At 43.7% G+C, this 8292-nt stretch overlaps 1 non-coding gene across 1 annotated transcript; it reads right to left on the bottom strand.

Annotated features, from left to right (window-relative positions):
* Nucleotides 1-662: 662 nt before the first annotated feature.
* On the bottom strand, nucleotides 663-734 carry TRNAT-CGU (transfer RNA threonine (anticodon CGU)). The gene has a single exon. It is a non-coding gene; the product is annotated as a tRNA-Thr (tRNA).
* Nucleotides 735-8292: the final 7558 nt, after the last annotated feature.

Here is an 8292-nt window from a genome sequence, read left to right as displayed (position 1 = left end):
TGACGGATGCCCTGTTTAACAAGTTTCATTTATAAAAAATAAAAAATCCTCGGCAAACAAGTTAACCGTCTTAGCTAGCAGAGCGTGGTTTCGATCCACGGACCTCTGGGTTATGGGCCCAGCACGCTCCCACAGCGCCACTCTGCTTGATGGATGCCCTGTTTAACAAGTTTAATTTATAAAAAATAAAAAATCTTAGCAAACAAGTTAACGGTCTTAGCTAGCAGAGCGTGGTTTCGATCCACGGACCTCTGGGTTATGGGCCCAGCACGCTCCCACTGCGCCACTCTGCTTGACGGATGCCCTGTTTAACAAGTTTCATTTATAAAAAATAAAAAATCCTCGGCAAACAAGTTAACCGTCTTAGCTAGCAGAGCGTGGTTTCGATCCACGAACCTCTGGGTTATGGGCCCAGCACGCTCCCACTGTGCCACTCTGCTTAACGGATGCCCTGTTTAACAAGTTTCATTTATAAAAAATAAAAAATTCTCGGCAAACAAGTTAACCGTCTTAGCTAGCAGAGCGTGGTTTCGTTCCACGGACCTCTGGGTTATGGGCCCAGCACGCTCCCACTGCGCCACTCTGCTTAACGGATGCCCTGTTTAACAAGTTTCATTTATAAAAAATAAAAAATCCTCGGCAAACAAGTTAACCGTCTTAGCTAGCAGAGCGTGGTTTCGATCCACGGACCTCTGGGTTACGGGCCCAGCACGCTCCCACTGCGCCACTCTGCTTGACGGATGCCCTGCTTAACAAGTTTCATTTATAAAAAATAAAAAATCCTTGGCAAACAGGTTAACGGCTTAGCTAGCAGAGCGTGGTTTGGATCTACGGACCTCTGGGTTATGGGCCCAGCACGCTCCCACTGCGACACTCTGCTTGACGGATGCCCTGTTTAACAAGTTTCATTTATAAAAAATATAAAATCCTCGGCAAACAAGCTAACCGTCTTTGCTAGCAGAGCGTGGTTTCGATCCACGGACCTCTGGGTTATGGGCCCAGCACGCTCCCACTGCGCCACTCTGCTTAACGGTAGCCCTGTTTAACAAGTTTCATTTATAAAAAATAAAAAATTATCGGCAAACAAGTTAACGGTCTTAGCTAGCAGAGCGTGGTTTCGATCCACGGACCTCTGGGTTATGGGCCCAGCACGCTCCCACTGCGCCACTCTGCTTGACGGATGACCTGTTTAACAAGTTTAATTTATAAAAAATAAAAAAATCCTCGGCAAACAAGTTAACGGTCTTAGCTAGCAGAGCGTGGTTTCGATCCACGGACCTCTGGGTTATGGGCCCAGCACGCTCCCACTGCGCCACTCTGCTTGCAGGATACCATGTTTAACAAGTTTCATTAATAAAAAATAAAAAATCCTCGGCAAACAAATTAACCGTCTTAGCTAGCAGAGCGTGGTTTCGATCCACGGACCTCTGGGTTATGGGCCCAGCACGCTCCCACTGCGCCACTCTGCTTGACGGATGCCCTGTTTAACAAGTTTCATTTATAAAAAATAAAAAATCCTCGGCAAACAAGTTAACCGTCTTAGCTAGCAGAGCGTGGTTTCGATCCACGAACCTCTGGGTTATGGGCCCAGCACGCTCCCACTGTGCCACTCTGCTTAACGGATGCCCTGTTTAACAAGTTTCATTTATAAAAAATAAAAAATTCTCGGCAAACAAGTTAACCGTCTTAGCTAGCAGAGCGTGGTTTCGATCCACGGACCTCTGGGTTATGGGCCCAGCACGCTCCCACTGCGCCACTCTGCTTAACGGATGCCCTGTTTAACAAGTTTCATTTATAAAAAATAAAAAATCCTCGGCAAACAAGTTAACCGTCTTAGCTAGCAGAGCGTGGTTTCGATCCACGGACCTCTGGGTTATGGGCCCAGCACGCTCCCACTGCGCCACTCTGCTTGACGGATGCCCTGCTTAACAAGTTTCATTTATAAAAAATAAAAAATCCTTGGCAAACAGGTTAACGGCTTAGCTAGCAGAGCGTGGTTTGGATCTACGGACCTCTGGGTTATGGGCCCAGCACGCTCCCACTGCGACACTCTGCTTGACGGATGCCCTGTTTAACAAGTTTCATTTATAAAAAATATAAAATCCTCGGCAAACAAGTTAACCGTCTTTGCTAGCAGAGCGTGGTTTCGATCCACGGACCTCTGGGTTATGGGCCCAGCACGCTCCCACTGCGCCACTCTGCTTAACGGTAGCCCTGTTTAACAAGTTTCATTTATAAAAAATAAAAAATTATCGGCAAACAAGTTAACGGTCTTAGCTAGCAGAGCGTGGTTTCGATCCACGGACCTCTGGGTTATGGGCCCAGCACGCTCCCACTGCGCCACTCTGCTTGACGGATGACCTGTTTAACAAGTTTAATTTATAAAAAATAAAAAAATCCTCGGCAAACAAGTTAACGGTCTTAGCTAGCAGAGCGTGGTTTCGATCCACGGACCTCTGGGTTATGGGCCCAGCACGCTCCCACTGCGCCACTCTGCTTGCAGGATACCATGTTTAACAAGTTTCATTAATAAAAAATAAAAAATCCTCGGCAAACAAATTAACCGTCTTAGCTAGCAGAGCGTGGTTTCGATCCACGGACCTCTGGGTTATTGGCCTAGCACGCTCCCACTGCGCCACTCTGTTTGACGGATGCCCTGTTTAACAAGTTTCATTTATAAAAAATAAAAAATCCTCGGCAAACAAGTTAACCGTCTTAGCTAGCAGAGCGTGGTTTCGATCCACGGACCTCTGGGTTATGGGCCCAGCACGCTCCCACTGCGCCACTCTGCTTGACGGATGCCCTGTTTAACAAGTTTCATTTATAAAAAATAAAAAATTATCGGCAAACAAGTTAACCGTCTTAGCTAGCAGAGCGTGGTTTCGATCCACGGACCTCTGGGTTATGGGCCCAGCACGCTCCCACTGCGCCACTCTGCTTGATGGATGCCCTGTTTAACAAGTTTAATTTATAAAAAATAAAAAATCCTTAGCAAACAAGTTAACGGTCTTAGCTAGCAGAGCGTGGTTTCGATCCACGGACCTCTGGGTTATGGGCCCAGCACGCTCCCACTTTTTTTTTTTTTTAAATTATATCATTAAACAAGTTGGCAAGCCAAAATATACCTCTCCTCGGTAGAATTGTCCCTAGTGGTATTAATTTCTCGAGATAACCCTTAAAGGTATATCTCCGCAATTTAGAGTTATTTGTTAAAAATATTAACCCATTTCTATCCCGCCCGGTATAAAATTTTAATTATAATTAAAATAATTGAGACGAAACGACCAATTTTAATTTATTCAGAATATCATAAGTTAAGTAGTTACAACAGTAAGTTAGACGTACTATAACAATGCACAATTGAATTAAACCCTTTTACAGAACAAGTTTATCAGTTAAATATAATACGAAGCAAATTTTAATGAAAGAAATATCTACAGAGGCTTTTTGGAATTACTCGCTTACGAAATACTTGCCGCATCTTTAACGCTCATTTTATTTCAACACTCGCCCTTGATGAAGATACCGTAGATATCTGGTAGTGGACGACTCGTTCACTTCCTGTTGACGTTGTGACGCATACCACATGAAAAAGACCAATGCCGTCCAATTTCCAATATCATATAATGACTCGCACACCCAAGAAATCATTGACTGCGTTAGAAATCGTAGATATCCAAATATCCACACCAAATGTATTTACAAGAAGCAAAAACCTTACCATCAACAAAGCACAGAGAGCCACTTGACTAACCGCCACCTCTTAAAGCAATTAACGTTAAATTATCTCCTTTGAATTAACAGAACTATATATAGGTCGTTAAGAAAGTGGACCACCCACAGGGTCTACCCTTTAACCCTCTAATCTCGGCTGACTGCGCTAAAACAAGATTTAACCTTTAAAAAATACCAGATTAGGCCTTCATAAATTCATTAATAAAAAAAGACTTTATTACCTATTATGCTTACGATGCCTGTCTTAATTTCAGTGAATCTAAGCAGCTATCGGTGGTTCTGTGGTAGAGCGCTCGACTGCCAAGCCGAATGGTCTGGGTTCGAAACTTGGGTGGCGCATTTGTTTTTAATCAATAGAGAAACGCTAAATTAGAATTTCTTCGATGCAATAATTTCAATTTCAATTCTATTTCAATTAAACCAAAATTTCATACTCTATTAAATACGCTTCCGATAAAGCTGAAGGTCTAATTTTCAATAAGGCGTAACAAGTGTCGGTGGTTCTGTGGTAGAACGTCCGCCTGTCAAGCAGGAGGTCTCGGGTTCAAATCCCGCCCGATGCGATCGCAAATTGATACTAAGACGAATACCGTGTACAACTGGTGGACACCCTGCCATTGGACGTTGAGAGGTAGCATTACACTCAGCACTCGGTCCGTCCCAAAGTCGTTAAGAAGAAGTTTGAGAGAAAACGCCCATATAAACACAACAGACTCAACATGCACATCCATCAGAACACAAACACAACAAATTCAACACTCACAACCTACGCATAAACATTACAAAAACCGTAATACACCAAACCGTCACGACGGTGAGCGAAAAAACACCATCCAAACCAAACCGCAAATGCATCCGTTAACGCTCACCGTCACACGGTGGTTTTGCCAACCCTTTGAGAAACTGCGTACGCAGTGATTACACTTTGCACCGAAAATGCGAACGCGTTCGCAGTCCTGACAGACAGACACACCCACAGACCCACCCACAGACCCACCCACAGACCCACCCACAGACCCACCCACAGACCCACCCACAGACCCACCCACAGACCGACCCACAGACAGACACGGTCGTTGTATAACCCCTCCTAGGGGACTTTGTCCCCTCGGAGAGGTAAAAAATACACGACGCGTGTATGGTACAAAAAGCGAAATGCAACAAGATAATAGAACAAGAAAAAAATACGAAGTAACATTTGAAAAATCGGTCGCGAAAATGAACAGCGATAAAGAAAGAAAAACGATTAGATAATATTGATTAAACAATAGTGAGAAATAAAAAAATTAAGCAACGTATCAAACACTATTAGGCAGTACATGTTGTAGAAAGAATTCATGAACAAAAATAGGCTAAATTAGATATTAAACAGCAGTAAAGACGATTAAGAAGAAATAAATTAACGAAAAAAAAACTCCTTATTGAAAATGAGAAGCAAAGGCTTAGAACCGACAGAACACAGAAAAGGCCGCAAAACATTAAGAAAATCCATCACCATTAATTTGTAACTTATACGTTGAAACCGTAATCATCCGGGATCACAAAGTCCTTATACAGAGGACTGGTAACAGGCTGACCCTGATACCGACACACCCGAGCAAAATATTCGTTCTCTGAAGATGGCGGCCAAGCAACCTCCTTAGGCCACCACTCAGGCCGGCGATGACCCTTGAAAGGGAGCAGACGCATAGCAACGGGAACCCTTTGAACTTTCGTAGCAGAGCCAGAAGAAGAAGACAGCTTCTTACCGACATCGCCATCGCTTGACGACAGCGAATGCTTAGCACTCCGACGCGGATCAGACTTGACACCGGCATCGACGATGGAAGAGTCACCACTACCGGCCCGGACCGGAGAACCTTGAGGAATAGCGACTGAGGCAGGATCGACGACCATCGCTTCACCGTCACCACCACCGCCCGACGCCGCTTCTAAATCGCGGGATGCCATCCGGGGCCATAGAGGACACTCCCGAACAACATGTCCCTGCTTCTGGCACTTAAAGCACTTGAAATCAGGACAATGGCGATAAATATGGTCAGGAGAATAACACTTATTACAAATTTTCAACTGAGAATCATGTCGGACAGCGTAAAACTTCTCACGACCAACAGCATCGGCAACTCGTAAGCGATATGGTAATGATGACAGACTCTCACGTAAGGTAACACGAACGGTACGAAGTCCGCAATAGAATGATGCCTTTTTATGCCAAACAAGCGGACCCTTGATTTCACAGCTAAGCGACGTTAATTTGGATAAAACGGCTTCATCAGTCACAAACTCAGGTAAGTCCGAAAAGGCGACAGTCACAGTCTTCGCAGAAACGCTTGAAATTTCATATATCTCACCATCAATATCCAAGCCCGAATCTATAACGCCCTCGACATCGGCCAAAGTCTTCAAGGTGAGAATGTAACCACCCTCATCACAGACAACTAAAGCAGAAGCACAATCCAGACCAAAGTTCGCAATCACCGCCGTAGACACAACTTCAAAACTTGGTAGATTTCGTTTAAAATCAATAAAAACCGATCTTTTGAATGCGTCCATCCTGGGTAGAAAAACCCAGGAGGGATTACCAAATTAATAAATTAACAACTTATCACGACCCTTTAACTTTCGGGAGTGATCATCTTGTTATTTTTCTACTTTTTATCGTTTTTTCCCTCAGTATAGCCATCTAGGGACCATTCATATATTGTTTTGGTTTCATTTCGTTTCTCTGGCCTAATCTGGCAGCCCCGTAACTTTTTTAGTTATTTACACACCCCGATAAGATAAGGGGTCATCTATTTATCTAGTATATAAAGCCAAGTCAGCTTTGGACAAGAATCCAGTTTTTCTTTAGTTTTGTTTCAATCGTGTCTTCAAGGGTTTATTGATCAGGATGTGGTATACAGCATCCGGTGACGCGGTTCGACGTGAAGGTTAAAGTGCACGGTATTTGTGCGGGTATTTCGCGTCGGATTCGTGGTTTTTCGTGATAATTCTTGGTGAAGAGAATTATGTGCGGTTCGTTCCTTGGTTTAAGGACGGTTACTTGAAGAACGATAAGTACTTTTTAAACTATTGTTATTTTTCCATTCTTTTGTTATTTATTCTAAAGTGTATTTTGTATAAATTTAACTTAAAGATGCGGCCAACCATAGCCAATCTATTTAATTACTTACCCAACCGAAGCTACCCCTGCTATATTCATTGTACACCCCTAAGAGCCCACCATAGCCATTAAGCATTAATCATCTCCAAATAATTACCAATGCTTATATAATTACCATAATTGAATCTGTTGTCACTATAAGTCCAATAATAAACCAAGAGTTCTATTTTTGCATAACTTCAATTGATTTCATTTACCTACTCTGTGACAATACCGACACTAAGGATCCCGAACAAATAAATTCGATACATACGGCACGGGGAAATAGTATTTAAATTTCCCTCGAGTTTAGTGCGTGGGTCAGATTCTCAAGGTTACATTTGGAACTTTTTGAATCTTCCCTCCCTTCCAATCTCCACGACTCCCCCTTAACCCCCCTGAAATTTATAGTGTCGTAATAAACTATTGAATTAAATGCACGAATAATAACCGAAATAAAAATAAATTGGCAAAATACCCCGCTTAGGCTTAGCGCGACGAAAACACGGAGTGCAAAATCGAACGACCTGCACTCTCCAAAAGCTCGAACGCAACTCCAGCACGCTCCCACTGCGCCACTCTGCTTGACGGATGCCCTGTTTAACAAGTTTCATTTATAAAAAATAAAAAATCATCGGCAAACAAGTTAACCGTCTTAGCTAGCAGAGCGTGGTTTCGATCCACGGACCTCTGGGTTATGGGCCCAGCACGCCCCCACTGCGGCACTCTGCTAGACGGATGCCATGTTTAACAAGTTTCATTTATAAAATATAAAAAATCCTCGGCAAGCAAGTTAACCGTCTTAGCTAGCAGAGCGTGGTTTCGATCCACGGACCTCTGGGTTATGGGCCCAGCACGCTCCCACTGCGCAACTCTGCTTGACGGATGCCCTGTTTAACAAGTTTCATTTATAAAAAATAAAAAATCCTATGCAAACAAGTTAACCGTCTTAGCTAGCAGAGCGTGGTTTCGATCCACGGACCTCTGGGTTATGGGCCCAGCACGCTCCCGCTGCGCCACTCTGCTTAACGGATGCCCAGTTTAACAAGTTTCATTTATAAAAAATAAAAAATTCTCGGCAAACAAGTTAACCGTCTTAGCTAGCAGAGCGTGGTTTCGATCCACGGACCTCTGGGTTGTGGGCCCAGCACGCTCCCACTGCGCCACTCTGCTTGACGGATGCCTTTTTTAACAAGTTTCATTTATAAAAAAAAAAATCATCGGCAAACAAGTTAACCATCTTAGCTAGCAGAGCGTGGTTTCGATCCACGGACCTCTGGGTTATGGGTCCAGCACGCTCCCACTGCGCCACTCTGCTTGACGGATGCCCTGTTTAACAAGTTTCATTTATAAAAAATAAAAAATCCTCGGCAAACAAGTTAACCGTCTTAGCTAGCAGAGCGTGGTTTCGATCC

Source organism: Leiobunum rupestre, chromosome 2 (assembly GCF_980474605.1).
Source record: "Leiobunum rupestre chromosome 2, qqLeiRupe1.1.hap1, whole genome shotgun sequence".
Lineage (NCBI taxonomy): Eukaryota > Metazoa > Arthropoda > Arachnida > Opiliones > Sclerosomatidae > Leiobunum > Leiobunum rupestre.
This window is presented reverse-complemented; position numbering and strand designations above follow the sequence as displayed.